Raw genomic sequence first — 12678 nt, forward strand, 5'->3', positions numbered from 1 at the left:
TTGGCAAATAGTTTATATTTTATCTTAGGCTATGCCTTCCAAATGGCCAGTATTTCATCCAACAGTGTTTGTGAAATATGGTAAGAAACAATCAGAAATTTAACTTTATTTATGTGGACACCATAATAGACCTTGAGAACATAATGTTAAGCAAAGAAGGCCCAGCCACCACCAGCATCTGCCTTCCTGTAGCTTAATATCTATAAGGGAAGACAATATGTCATGCAAGTAATCATAAGAAAGTGTGAAGAGTGTTAAAATAGAGGAAGAGGAGGAAAATGTGCAAACATACAGCAGAAAGAGACCTAACTCAGTTTAAGGGTCCATGACATTTAAAGAGATCTTTATGAAAGTGCAACCTTAAGTGATTCAAAGGCAGAGGTGAGGGTAGGCGAGGAAGTAGTGAGGACAGAGGAAAGTCCCATTCTCACAGTAGGTTGGCATTTTAATGCCGGCATCTAAAGCATAGTGGTTCAAATCATACCTCTGTTCCTTACTAACTCTGTGAATCTGGACAAGTCACATAACCTTACTGTGCCTCAACTTCTTTATTTGTAAAATGTGAAAATACAATACCCAAACTTGTTGCATTATTGTGATCCTCAAACAAACTCATACATAAAAAGCTCTTAGAAACATGCACGGCTCATAGCGAGAGCTACATAAATGTCGGCAGTTATATGATTTTTACTACTGCTACTATTGCTAGCTATGTCATTCCAAGAGATGCAGCTAAACTCCCAGAGCTTCAAGGTCATCATCCATAAAATGGGAATACTAATACCTACATTATAAGGAGATTATTAACGAGAATGAGAAATGCAAAATACGTGTGTCTGATAGGCATCCTATAGATGCTCAGTAAATACTATCGGGTATTAATAGCAATAGCCTAAACTTCATGGAATGCCTTGACCTTGACCTTGGCCCTGACCTACTATTTACAAGTGATCTATGTGTATAAATACTGACTAGTCTTTCTTGTCTAGGTTTGGCTAACGCAACAAAGCTCAGGTAGAGGACAGGTCAGGTGTGCTACTGCCACCCTAACACAAAGATGGGCCACCATTCATAAGTCTTAAGCAAAGTCCAACACTATCTAATGATAATACATTCCCTTTATAAGTTATTTAATGATGGTGCTTCCGATATCCCTGACCCTGGAGAGTTTTCCATGTCTCTTGCTCTGAGTGTCACATTCAATGGGGAAAAGGTCAGCAACAAAGAGGAGATGAGAACAACTAGGAAACTCTTGTGCCAACACCCGTCAAAGAGAGACTCAATGACCTTTCAGTGGCTTCCCTTGGGCTCCCCTTGATGTAAGTCCGAGAGGCAGAAGGCTGAGCTGCTCTTAGGAAAAAGGATCTGTCACCCAGCCATTTCCCCAGGTCCATTAAAAGGCTGACACCATTAATCTGCACTACTTTACTTTTCATTATGTAGAAATGTGCCTTGATCAAAAGTCCCCTTGTGTAGCAGCCTGATTCATTACCAATAGCTGTGGGCCACACACCAGAAATTCATAATCAGCTGACATTATCTACCCAGATCATTCCCCGGATTTGAAAAGCTCCTCATGTCTATCATTATGAAGAGGCAGCCACACGGGATACAATCTGCAAACAGGTCTGAGGGTTAACACAATGGAATGCCCTTTGAACAAGGTTCCAGTTAAGGAATGAACTCCTATCTCCCTTGTACATGTTTGGGTCACCTACTTTCCGAGAACTCACCCACATGAACCCTACATGGGAACTAAGAATCCTACAATTTGGAGACAAAGAGGACCTAGAATAGGTAGACACAAGCTCAAGACACCAAGATGCTATCTCTGGGACACAAAGCCCCTGGTAAAAGATGAGATACTTCTAGTTCAAGCTTACATGTTTCTAATTTTGGGGCCCTTTCTCCAACATCCAAATTTTCCTTTACCATTCACTTGATGTGTGATCTTAGTCCAATCACTTGCATTCCATTCTCAGTTTTATTTTATTTTATTTTTTGAGACAGAGTTTTGCTCTTGTTGCCCAGGCTGGAGTGCAATGGTGTGATCTAGGCTCACTGCAACCTCTGCCTCCCAGGCTCAAGTGGTTCTCCTGCCTAAGCCTCCCGAGTAGCTGGGATTACAGGTGCCTGCCACCATGCCTGGCTAATTTTTGTATTTTTAGTAGAGAAGGGGTTTCACCACACTGGCTAGGCTGGTCTCGAACTCCTGACCTCAGTTTATCCCCCACCACCGCCTCAGCCTCCCAAAGTGCTGTGATTACAGGTGTGAGCCTCCACGCTCAGCCTCTCAGTTTTATTTTTTTTCCTTTATTTGTACAAATGTATAGGGCACATGTGAAATTTTGTTACACACCTAAAATGCGTAGTAATCAAATCAGGGTATTCAGAGTGTCCTTCACCCAAGTGTAATACATTTTTGTTAAGTATAATCATTCTACTCTGCTATCAAACATTGAATTTATTCCTTCTATCTTACTGTATACAGTGTTTGTGCCCTTTAACCCACTTCTCTTCATCCTCCCTCCTCACCCTCATCACCCTTTCCACTCTATTTTATCTACCTTTCTACTCTCTACCTCCATGTGATTAGGGTTTGTAGCTCCTACATATAAATGAGAACATGCAATATTTTTATATGGGCATGCCTGGCTTATTTCACTTAAGATAATGACCTCCAGTTCCATTCATGCTGCTACAAATGACTTGATTTCATTCTTTTTTTTTTTTAATTTTACTTTAAGTTCTCGGATACATGTGCAGAATGTGCAGGTCTGTTATGTAGGTATACATGAGCCATGGTGGTTTGCTGCACCTATCAACCAATCATCTAGATTTTAAGCCCCTCATGAATTAGGTATTTGTCCTAATGCTCTCCCTTTTCTTGCCCTCCACCCCCCGGCAGGCCCCGTTGTGTGATATTCCCCTCCCTGTGTCCATTTGTTCTCATTGTTCAACTCCCACTTGTGAGTGAGAACATTTGGTGTTTGGTTTTCTGTTCCTGTGTTAGTTTGCTGAGAATGATGGCTTCCAGCTTCATCCATGACCCTGCAAAGGTCATGAACTCATTCTGTTTTATGGCTGCATAGTATTCCATAGTATATATGTGCCATATTTTCTTTATCCAGTCTATCATTGATGGGCATTTGGGTTGTTTCCAAGTCTTTGGTATTGTAAATACTGCTGTAATAAACATACGTGTGCATGTGTCTTTACAAAGGATTTCATTCTTTTTTATAGCCATATGGTATTCCATTTTATGTATATACCACATTTTTTAATCCATGCATCCACTGATGGACACTCAGGTTGATTCCTTCTCTTTGCTATTGTGAGTAGTGCTGCAATAAACATGGGAGTGCTTTATTCTACCTCTGTCTCTTGCAGGAGTGATCTGTATTAAATAAAAGACTGTGAGTAGAAATGTTATGACTCTGTGTCTGTTCTATGGGCAATAACCTTTCAGTTGACTAGCAACATTTTTTTGCAAGAAATGGGAACCTAACAAAGCAGTTAATATTAATCAAACGATTAGCTACCTAATTCCCTGAGAGATAATTAGGTGCCAGATAATGTGTGGCAGGTGCTTTGTAAGCATCATAACAGTTTCAAACAGTCACAGCCATATAGTGTCATCATGGAAGTTGAGTAAATTAATAAACATAAAATGTTTTAAACATATAATAGTAAGGCCTTAATAAATGATATCCATTAATATCCATTAATGGTATCACTGGAATCCTTACTAAACATGCCTTAAAAATAGTACTTTTGTCATTGTTCAAACATCTGACAAGGGGATCATTTTCTCCTGGAACCCTCTATTGCAATTCTAGACCACTCTGGCTGTTGGGTTGATCTGCCATGACTTAGACTAGAATCTGCATCTTCCCAGTTCCAAGACACTATTTCTACATTTGCCCCCTAGTCACATAGAAGAAGTCTACCTCCTTTCATAAGGAAAAATACCTGGAATTACATAAAGAGAGTGATCCTCGTCTTGTCAAGATTTTTATTTTCTAGGCTAAAAAAAGACATGTCTTTCAGTTGGATCTGGTGTGACTTGACTCCAACTTTGTTTCTGAACTTATCATTTAACTCTGAGTATTATCCACATCTCTTGGATTCACATGGAGGAAACAGTGGAGAACAAGCCAAATAACTTTTCTGGCTAATACAGCAAAAGAGGGAGCCGGCAATAAGCAGATACCTGGGTATGTTCCTCCCAGATTAAACAGATGTTATTGTTTTGCTCATTTGCTTCAATTTTCTTTTAAGGAATAAACAGCACAGTATGGCTAAAACCCTACCACAATATTCCTTTGCTTCTCTATCCCTCCCCAGAGATGACCTAATACCTGGAAGTGGATATGGAACTTTTTGTGAGAGTTTTTCCATTTGTGTACATATGGATGTCTCCACAAATAATATGTAGGATTGTTTTGAACATTTAAAATGTAAATAAATGCTTCCATGCTGTGCATACCATTTTACACCTTACTGTTTGTACTTCACATTACAGAGATTTATCTATGTTGATACACATACTAATTCATTTTAATTGTTGCATAGCAATCCACTGTGTGAGTTGCCCACAGTCTATTTACTCAATCCCATTATAAGTAAGACCACTTACCTGTAGGTTAATTAGACTGATTCCGATTTTTTTGAAATTGCAATTTTACAAATACATATGTATGTATACACATACATATATGTACATACATGTTTACATACACTTGTAAACACTCTCGTGCACGTATACATATCTATGTGTGACTTTCACATACATCTGTAAGTAGAATAGCTGTGTCATAAAATATGTACATATACAGCAATATTCGATATTGACAAATTGTTCTCCCATCACTATGCCAGTTTATCACCACCAACAATGTATCAAATTTTGTGCATGACCTCAAAAAATTTAATGAAATGTAAAGCAAAGAAATTATATAGGTCACATTCCCTAGTCATAATGCAATAAGTTAGAATCATTACAAAGAAAAAGCAAAAGTCAAAATTACTTGAAAATCAGGAAACATATTCTTAAATAACTGAATTATAAACCCAGGAAGCAATGAAGAGGTAAACACTCACATAGCAAAACTGATGGAACTTAACTGACAGCTGAATTCAGGGGAAAACTTATTGCCAGCAAATTAATACAGAGATTAAAAATGTATTGATTTCAGAATTACGGGACAAGGAAAAATTAAGAAAAGTAATATTCATCTTAATAGATGAGAAAATAGGCCAGGCACAGTGGCTCATGCCTGTAATCCCAGCACTTTGGGAGGCCAAGGCGGGTGGATCACCTGAGGTCAAGAGTTCAAGATCAGCCTGGCCAACATGGTGAAACCATGTTTCTACAAAAATACAAAAATCAGCTGGATATGATGGCAGGTGCCTGTAATCCCAGCAACTTGGGAGGCTGAGGTGGGAGAATCACTTGAATCCAGGAGGCAGAGGTTGCAGTGAGCCACGATCGTGCCATTGCACTCCAGCCTGGGCAACAAAGTGAGACTCTGCCTCAAAAAAATCAAATTAAATAAATAAATAAATTAGAAAATAATGAAACAAAATAAAACAAAAGAGAACTCAATAAAGTCTACAGTTAATAAAGTTTTGAAGGTAGCAATGACAATGAAATCCAAGAATTATTTCCTTGAAAAGACCAATAAAATAGACAAATTAGGAGTTTTAGAGGGAAGAGGAAGAGAGAGGAGAGAGAGAGGCAAAATTATGAGAAAAAAGATACACTATAGTCAGAAAGAAGACTAAAGAATTAAGGGAATCATATATACAACTTTATGGAATTGATTTGAAAACTTAAAGGAGATGTATGACTTCCCAGAAGAATATAAATTACCAAAATTAACCCAGGAAGATAAAAAATAGAATAGTTATTGCTAAATCAGCTTAGGTAATTTGGAAAGGTAACTTAAAATTTATCATTAAAAAAGGCAACAAAACAGACTAGGTCAAAGTTGACTTTCATTCACATGACATTTACAAAATGGATGATTCAAATGTTATATAAGCTAGTTCAGGCCATAGAAAAAATGGAAAACTAGCTAGTTTTATATGCAGCCAGCAAAATACCAATATCTGATGAAGATAGTATAAAAATGCAGAGCACTTTCACTTATGAGAATATAAGCACAAATATCAAATCAAATGTTGACTAATTGAACTAGTGATATACTAAAGACAAACATATGTGAGAAACTGCAAAAGTGGCAAAGGCTTATTTCAATTCATTGGGGGAAAAATAGATTAATTCAAAATAGTTTTGGCACAACTGGCTATCCATCTGGAAGAAAAGAAATAAATGTTTAAGACTATATACAAAATACTTATAAATACACTCACATCTGCAATGTAAAAACATATATATATATATATATATATATACAGGAATACACACACAAAATATAGGGTCCTGCAGGGAACATGTCTTGATCAAACCTGAGAACCGAGAAATGTTGAAATAAAATGTAAACACATTTGTTCAGGTAAAATATTTTACAGCACAATATAGTATACCGAAAGTTAATATAAAAATAATATTTCCCAAATGACTTAATGACTTTGCAATGCAGATGACACTGGGCTTATATTATAATACTTAAAGTAAACTGACATAATGAGAAAAAAGAGGCCCCAATGGAAAAATGAGCAAAGTTATGAATAACACACAGGAGAACAAATCAAAAGGGCTCACAAACATTTATATATGTCCACATTCAGAACCAGAGGCATGCAAAATAATAGTGAAATAATAATTTACACCTATGGTAATTTTTTAAAATTTAAAACCAGCCATTGTTAGCCAGGCACAGTGGCTCACACCTGAAATCCCAGTACTTTGGGAGGTCAAGGCAGGAGGACTGCTTGAGGCCAGGAGTTTGAAACTAGCATGGGCAATATAGCAAGACCTTATCTCTCCAAAATATTAAAAATAAAAAAATAAGCTGGGTGCAGTGGCTCATGCCTGTAATCCCAGCACTCTGGGAGGCTGAGGTGAGCAGATGACTTGAGGTCAGGAGTTCGAGACCAGCCTGGTGAACATGGGAAAACCCCGTCTCTACTAAAAATATAAAAATTAGCCAGGTGTAGTGGCGGGTGCCTGTAATCCCAGCTACTTGAGGGGCTAAGGCACAAGAATTGCTTGAACCCAGGAGGTGGAGGTTGCAATGAGCTGAGATCACATCACTGCACTCCAGCATGGGCAACAGAGTAAGACTCCGTCTCAAAAAATTAAAAAAGTAAAAACCTGTGTGGTGACATGCACCTGCAGTCCTAGCTACTTGGGAGGCTGAGGCTAAAGGAGTCCTTGAGCCTAAGAGTTAAAGGTTACAGTGAACTATGATCGTGCCAGGGCACTTTGGCCTAGGTGACACAGTGAAACTCTCTCTAAAAAAAATAAAAATTTAAATTTAAAAATTTTTTAAAAGCCATTTTTCGCAGGGATACAAGAAAATGGGTACTCTCGCATATTACTTGTAAAAATCAGAATTGTTAATTTCTATTATGAACAACCTAGCAAAATGTATTAAGCCTAGAAATACACATACTCTTCAACCCAGCAATACTGATCCTGGATCTATTCCATAGAAATAATAAGTGTTTGAGGAAGGAGATGGATATTCTAGTTATCCTGATTTTCTCACTATATATTGTACCTGTGTATCCAAATATCACATGTACCTTGTAAATATGCATAATTATTATGTACCAATAAAAATGCAATTAAACAATTAAAAGAGTCTCCAATGAGGGATGATATATATGTGATCATATTTTTGAATATTACTTTATATTAATACATTTGGAATAAAAGTGAATAGATAACACACCCACATAGAGACTTACATGGAGGCATATAGACATATTAACATTATATAATTGTCTCCAGAAGGCAATGAGACAGTACAGTTGTCTGCATATTGCTTTGCTGATTTAACAGTACCTGATGGATATCTCAGCAAATTAAAGGGTGTACCTCTAACTAATTCTAGTTAATTCTTCAGGTTATTTTTTGATGTAGGAGCCTAATAAATTGACCCAACATTTCCCCAGACTCAGACAGTTTCACTAACGAATTTTACCAAACACTCAAAGAATTCATATCAACCTTTACCAACTCTTCAAAAAATTGGACGGGAGGGAATGTTTTATAACTCATCCTATGAGGCCAGTATTACCTTGTTACTAAAACCAAATAAAACATAAAAAAATTATAGACTAATATCTCTTATGAATATAAATGCAAAATCTTAAACAAATACCAGCAAACCAAAGCTAGTAACATACATAGACACAAAATTTTACAGCATGACCAAGTGGGATTTCTCGCAAAAATGCAAGTTTGGTTTAACATCTGAAAACTCAGTTAATGCAATTCAACTTATTAATGGAATGCAGGACAAAAACCATATGTTCACCTCAGTAGATCCAGAAAAAGCATTTGACAAAATCTAACACTCATGACCAACAACAACAATGACAAAAAAACCACATTCAACACACTAGGAATAGTAGATAACTTCCTCCACCTGATGTGGAATACCTACAAAAAGCTCACAGCTAACATCACACTTAGTGGTGAAAGACAGAGTGCTTTCCCCTAAGATCAAAAAGAAGAAAAGGATGTCTATTTTAATTACTTCTACTCAACATTGTATTGGAGGTGCTAGCTAGGGCAATTAGATAAGAAAAAAGAAATAAAGGCAGCAGAATTAGAAAGAAAAAAGTAAAATGATCTCTATTTGAAGATAAGATTATCTTATACATAGAAAATCCTGAAGGTTCACAAATTAAAAGAAAAAAGTTATTTGAACTAATAAATGAGTTTAGCAAGGCTACAGGATATGAGTAATATATAAAAGATTTTTTGTCCAACATTTGTGTTGTTTCCACTTTTTGTATTTCTATATACTAATATTTTTGTATTTCTGTACACTAGCAATAAAAATCTGAAAATGAAATTAATAAAAACAATTATAGTGGCATCAAAAAATAAAATACTTAAAAATACATCTAACATAAGAAGTGCAAGACTTATACACTGAAACTAGAAAAAATTATAGAAATGGAAAAAAATCTAAGTAAATAGAGAATTATCCCATGACTATGAATCAAAAGGCTTGATAGCGTCCAGATGGCAATACTCCTCAAATTGTTCCACAAGGTCAACAGAATCTCTACCAAAATTTGAGCTTTTTTTTCATTGAAGAACTTGGCAAGCTGATCCTAAAATTCACATGAAGATTCAAAGGATCCAGAATAATCAAAACAATCTTGAGGAAAAAAAATTTACAGGCACACAGACGTTCTAATTTCAAAACTAACTATAAATATACAGGAACTGAGACAGAGTACATTTACTATAATGATAGCCATATAAGGAACAGAATTGAGAGTCCAGAAATAAACCCTGATATCTATGATCAATTGATTTTCTACAAACATGTCAAGACAATAAAATGGGGCAAGAAGAGTCTTTTCATTGAAGATTTCATCAAAATTAAAAACTTTTGTACATCAAAGGACATTATCAAAAAAAGATACAGAATGAGAGAAAATATTTGCAAATCATATATTTGATAAATATAACTATATCCAAAATATGTAAAGAACTCTTACAATTAAATAAATGACAATAACACAATTAAAAATAAGCAAAATATTAAATACACATCTCTCCAAAGAAGATATATAAATGGTCAATAAGCACTTGAAAAGATCCTCAACATCATTAGTCACTGAAAAATGCAAATTAAACCACAATTAGACCCCACTTCATACCCAGTAGAATGGTTATCATAAAAAAGAAACACAATAGCAAGTGCTGGCAAAGATATAGAGAAATTGGAATCCTCATGCAATGCTGGTGGTAATGTAAAACGATGGCAGGTAAAAAGAAAGATCTTCCTCAAAACTGTTAAACAGAGTTACCATATGACCCCACAGTTCCACTTCTAGGAATGTACTTAAGAGGAATGAAAATATATGTCAACATAAAGACTTGTACACAATGTAAACATTTTGTAAACTACCAGCAGTTTTTATACTAGCCAAAAAAATGGAAACAACCAAATTTCAGCAACAAATCAATGGACAAGTGTGGTATACTCATGATAAAAGCTATATAACAAAATGAAGTTCTGATACATGCCACAACCTAAATGAATGTTGAAAACATTAAGTCTAAGTCAGAAAACACCAAATATTATATGATTCAACTTATACGCAATGTCTGGAATAGGTAACTCTACAGACAAAAAGTATATTAATGGTTGCCCAAAGACATAAAAAGAAAACGGATTTCTTTTTTGAATGGCAAATATGTCCAAAATTAAATTGTGGTAATTTTAACACAGTTCTAGAAGTATTCTCAAAACCATTTGTGCACTTTGTACGGGAAAGAGGCATAGCATGTAAATTATAATTAAAGAAAGCAGTTCAAAAAACACGAAAGAATGGGTCGAAATTCTGAAGGTAAATCAGACTCACCCACGTTTGTGGTCTGGTAATATGGAAATGTCTCTTTTCACCCGTGAGACTCCAGATTTATTCCCTACTTCCAGTATTCATGAAAAGTAGGACAGAGAGTCGAGCCTTTTCTTCTTCCACGGAAATTAACACCACATGAAAATTGCCGTTCTGTTCTAGAATATAAGGAAATATCTCATTGTAAATGGTATGTCTATTTACAAACTGATAGCTAGAAACAGCTAGAAAGCATGTTTTGAAATCTTAGAAATTTAAAATTTGAAACTTTAGAAATTTGAAATTTTAGAAATTAGAAGTTAATGTAAAAATGTACTTATGCCATTTGCAAACTTGATACCTAAGTTAGTAATTTCCAGAATGTGCTAGTTACAAAAATAAATGTTACTCAGTGTTGAATGTGATCTTTTACCATTATTTTTAATTTGGGAACAAATTATTGACTCAAACTTAATGCATCAAGATTCTTTTTCTATAAATGTTCTGGGAAATTAACTAACAAGTATGACTAACAACTGAAAAATGAAAGCACATATACTAGGGCTGATTCACAAGTGAGATACTTCTGGAGTTCATGATAGTCTGTGTGGAGTTTCCTGGAATCTTTGCAGTTACTACATAACATAATGTCATCCTCTTCTGGCCACTTTAAGTGACCCTTACAGGCTTGCCCAAGATGCACTGGGAACTCATAAGAAGCCACCAGAGTGTCTATCTTCTGCACTTTCTCCACACCATCTCCTATCAGTATGTCCTGATCCTCTTTCTCAGCCTTTCTAAGTTAGAAGTCCTATTCCAGTTTCATGCCTCGGCCACTTGGGTGAATGTTTTGATCAGGGACTCCAGATCCCATAGGTTTCTGCAGTGATATGTTAAGCCTGGAAACTGTCATTGAGAGATATCTATACCTCAGAATCCTCTGGGCCAGCCCTGACCTTCTCACTGGGGTGGAGGTAATAAGAGTAATTATTACTAAGCACAAAGTGTACATGGAGACTGATGTAGATGCTTTATATAGATTAACTTCCAATCTTCATGGCCGTTCTCTCCCATAAGATTTCAGGCTTAAATACTTTAGAACCTTACATAAAATGACTCAGCTAATATGGACAGAGTTTAAGCACTTCACGCTTGCAACAGTGTTTTGCTCAGCCTGGCCAAAGACCACCTGTAAGATCACCTGGAGAGTCTGTCAAACACACAGATTTTCTGGCCCCAGCTAGGATCAACTGAATCAGTTGTTCTCCGAATCTTAATAGTTTCACAATTTTCTGAAGTAATCTGTGATTCTGACACACAGAAATTGGAAAAACACCACTTTCTTCTTCCTTGAGCATCAGTACAGTGTTTCACAAATTTTCTAACAAGCTGAAACCTCCAAATGGCCTTTCATTTTCACAGTGGATGGGGGATGGTTTTCATATACTTCTTTTTCCAAAATCCATTCGTTATATTCTTCACATTGCATGATATATTAGAAAATCCCAACAGGAAAAAAAAAACACCACCACTATTAACAAATAACTCTGTGTCGGAGGCACCACTTGACTAAAAAGATGAGCTTGGGAATCTGGTTTTTACTAGTCTTTATTCAAACATATATATAGGACTCCTATGCCCACTCTCCAACATCTCATATGGCTAAGCTGCAGCCTTGGTACTTAGTTACTAAACCCTCTCACTAATGCCTAGAATTTGGGTTCCCAATCACAGGCCTATTTAGACATAAGATCCACGGGCATAAAGAGATGTTGCCACTCTTCATACTCTTGAGAATAAGGCCCTTCAAAAATGGGAAGGGTTTTCTTAGGTGCTTGGTAGAAAGGCTTTGTTTAGGATTTAGCTAACTAGTTGTATATGTCAGCCCCAAATTTAATCTTCTCCTCTACCCAGCACAATGCCTTGTTAATGGTGAGTTCTTTCAGAAATATTTACTAGATGAGTGAGTCAAGATACTGATCATTTGATGTCTGAATATCAGAACTGCAAGAGACCACTGAGAGATGCAATTCAAACCTCTCCATCTCTTTTTACAATTGAGAAAACATCACTGGGATCATTGGCCAGAATTCAAATCCCTTCCCAATAGGGCAAGGTCACTCCCATTGTCTTCACATTTCAGAGCATTTAGTTGAAGCTATGTCCAAGATAAGAACT

At 36.2% G+C, this 12678-nt stretch overlaps 1 long non-coding RNA gene across 1 annotated transcript in view; it reads right to left on the reverse strand.

Moving 5' to 3' along the window:
• Positions 1-12678, reverse strand: part of LOC129137353 (uncharacterized) — a 441478-nt gene that overhangs the window by 196473 nt on the left and 232327 nt on the right. The window contains exon 3 of the long non-coding RNA XR_008539825.1: positions 10525-10679. This is a non-coding gene — a long non-coding RNA (uncharacterized LOC129137353). The remainder of the gene's footprint in view (positions 1-10524; positions 10680-12678) is intronic.

The sequence above is a fragment of the Pan troglodytes genome, chromosome 18 (assembly GCF_028858775.2).
Source record: "Pan troglodytes isolate AG18354 chromosome 18, NHGRI_mPanTro3-v2.0_pri, whole genome shotgun sequence".
In the NCBI taxonomy this organism is placed as follows: domain Eukaryota; kingdom Metazoa; phylum Chordata; class Mammalia; order Primates; family Hominidae; genus Pan; species Pan troglodytes.